The following is a 3183-nucleotide window of genomic DNA, read 5'->3' on the forward strand; positions in this document are numbered from 1 at the left end:
GAACTACAGTACCTCATGGTAGAATTAAAAAAATCCATATATTTGGATGCAGACCATTTAGCATGGTAAGCTGTAGAAACAGAGAACACCCCATGAATAACGGCTGAGTAGGCTTTGGCCAAATGCTTTGAAATCTGCTAAAAACCAAGTTGAACAAGAAGTTGCAGGCTGCCTACTTGCCTTTTGGTTTAACTGTTTATAATCTGCTCCCAGAAGTATCACACATTACCCTTGTTCTAGGGACCATTTGAAATGTGTTAACCCAGGGTGCTATACCAAGTAGGATAAAAGTTACAAACACACCTATGGATGTGGGAACTTCTCATTGGCTGATTTATTGAGGCGCATTAGTAAGAAAATCATCTATCAAGTGACTAATATAGTAGTTTTTAGTAGTTATAAGTTCATGGGGCATGTTCATGGGCAGTGACAGCAAACAGGACAGGCTATCAGACTGATTCTGAAGGACTTCTGAAGAATCTGTTCTTCTAAAACTAACTTATGAAGGCACCAAGTGGAGGAACTGAACTGCTAGAAACCCCACCTCAAAGCAAAAGAGAGAAGCTGATCGGAAAAGCATTTCATTCTGTAACAGCAAGTAGGAAATGACAGCAGAAAAGAAAGAGCTGATTATTGTCGGAAGGTACATTCTGGTCACAAAGCACTTAATGGTTGTTTTCATTTGGGTGAGGTCATGTTTTGATGATACAATAAATTCATTTTTCAGGCATCTATGGCTAGATCAAAAACCCTGCAGCTACCTAAAGCAAAGGGCTAATCAAATTGGCAAACCAATTCTCCAGAACTACCCTACTACTTGTTTTAAACAAATATGAACCTGTAATCATTTTATCCCAGCTGCAGAAGTACTGGCAATACTAGATCTGGGATAAGGTTGATTCAGATGAAATGTGTACTGTCGAGTGTTTTTACATTGCATGAATCTAGTATTATCCAAATCAGTCTCGGAGAAAGAACACGAAATGTGAGTACCACACCTTATGTTTAAAAAAAGGGGGGGGGAGGAGAAGTGTGTTCCTCATTGGAAGAACAAAAAAGTGAAAATATTGCTGGGTTCCACAACATCCTCACTAGTTGTCAACCATTTTGTATTTCAAGTGAAGGAAAAAGAGCTTGGAGATAGATGGTTGTATGGATGATATGGAGATGGATGATGGATGATCCACAGTTAATCTTGCTTGGCAAATCCCAGCTGTGTTGTCAAACATTATTGCGCATCATAGGCTGAAACTTATAGAAGGAGGACTATACTCTGATCCTGTGGATACTTAACAAAATCCCCCCCAACAAGCAAAAAGACTTGAGATTAAAAAGCAATATGTAATAGTAGTTGCAGCTTGCAAAGAATAATGCTTGCCACACCATGTGCAGCTCTGTAAAACACAAGCCCAGACAACTTCGGGAGTTTGGAGCAATATGCAAGGATTGCAATAAATTGCATCACTTCATAAAAGTTTGCCAGCACTTTGCTTTTATGGTGCACACATTAAGATAGCTACAACAACAGCATTAGTGCAGAGGAAGCATTTTGAGAGGACAATGCTACAAGCAGAAGATAGTCCATCTGTGAGCCAGTATGCATTTGGTGAGGGATGAATTACTATTTGGATGTAAGAGAGGCAGCAGCTATAAGACCACCCAAAAATGAGCTGAAAGTTTTTTCCTGGTTCTTGCCTATAGGAATGATCTTAGGCATTTGATAAAAGAGGTGCTAGAAAGACTTATTACTCTGATTCCCAGAAGGAATGCAATTTACTGCATGTCATGCACCACATGACATGTAGCTTGGTTTCTTGTGGCTCCTAGTCTCACTGCTGGATTATCCTTTTCTTTTTTCTTCTTTTTTTGTACACTACGCTATGAGAATCATAATTTAAGACTTTTTACGTAGTTAGTATCTTAAATATGTCTCTTTGGATGGACTCTGGTGCCTCTAGCTGAATTCAGAGAGTAGCTTTTTCTTCAGTTATGGCACTAATCTGGCTGTTTTTCTGCTACCTGGACAGCTACCTTTGAGAGAACTTGTATGAATTTATTTATCTTTGATATTCGCAGTTCTCTGTAATGAGTACTTGAAATTCGGCAGGAATGCGTAACCATTGGTGGGCTATATGCAACCTTAAAAAATGACACTTACATAATTCACCTGTATTTGTCATTATGCAGGAAGAAAACGTTGGAAAAAATATTTCTCTGTACTTAGCATCAGCAGCTTTCCAGGCTTTTAAGGCCCTCTTTCGAAAAGAGAAAATATGATAGTGTACATCTTTGGGTGGTAGTTTTCTGCAGACTGCAATCCAACCTGCATTTGGCATGCAGACAGAAAACAAACAGAACAAAAAATATTGTTTTCAAAAGTGTGCTGTCATCTGTGCAGCTGAAGTTTTCAGCTCAGTACTGCAGTAGACAGTGTGACCAATAGCCTCTAGCAGCAATGAGGGSGTAGGGACAAAGTTGCAGGGCTAAGATTAAAACAGATGAGAGGTAAAATGTAAGATGAAGGGAAGGCAAGAAGRTAGTCTAGAAGAAAGAAGATAACACAGGAAGATACAGTGTAAGATTGCTTAATGTGATGCCTCCCTTATCCTCTAAACATACGTAAGGTATCCTGGAGCCAGTGAAGACAGTTTAAGAAAATTGAGGCCTAATGTGGCAACTGAATTTAGTAAACTTTTGTTATTCTGCTATACAAGAAAGAAAAAGAGCATTGCTCCTTGAAGAGATCCTGGGCAGCTAGCGGCAAAGCACAGAAACCAGTCACATAGTGCTGGTAAAGCCGAGCTCTGCTGCTGCAGTTAGTCATGCCAGCTTTCCTACGGCCACACACCTGAGCCGCCAGCTCTGGCATGGGACCTCGTGGCGTTTTGGCCAGGCTGCGAGGGCCACTGCTGCCAAAACTGGGAGTTTGTGTGTCTTGCCCAAATACCACAGGACGCCCAAATAAAGTACGAGTCCCTTCAACAGTGAGGGGCGAAAGCCGGGTGCGAGGAAGTGCTGGGCCCTCCAGGCCGTGAAACGAACCCCGCGCTGAGGTAACCGCCGGGTCCTTCTCTGGTAACGTGGGGCACCGCAGCCTCAGCGCAGGCACAGGAGCTCCCTAACCCGCAGAGGGGAGGCGCCAGCCCCCGCGCCGGGGGGGGCGGCGCGCTAACGGCGACTGGG

The sequence above is a fragment of the Apteryx rowi genome, unplaced genomic scaffold (assembly GCF_003343035.1).
Source record: "Apteryx rowi isolate R43461 unplaced genomic scaffold, aptRow1 scaffold_453, whole genome shotgun sequence".
NCBI classification, from domain to species: Eukaryota; Metazoa; Chordata; class Aves; order Apterygiformes; family Apterygidae; genus Apteryx; species Apteryx rowi.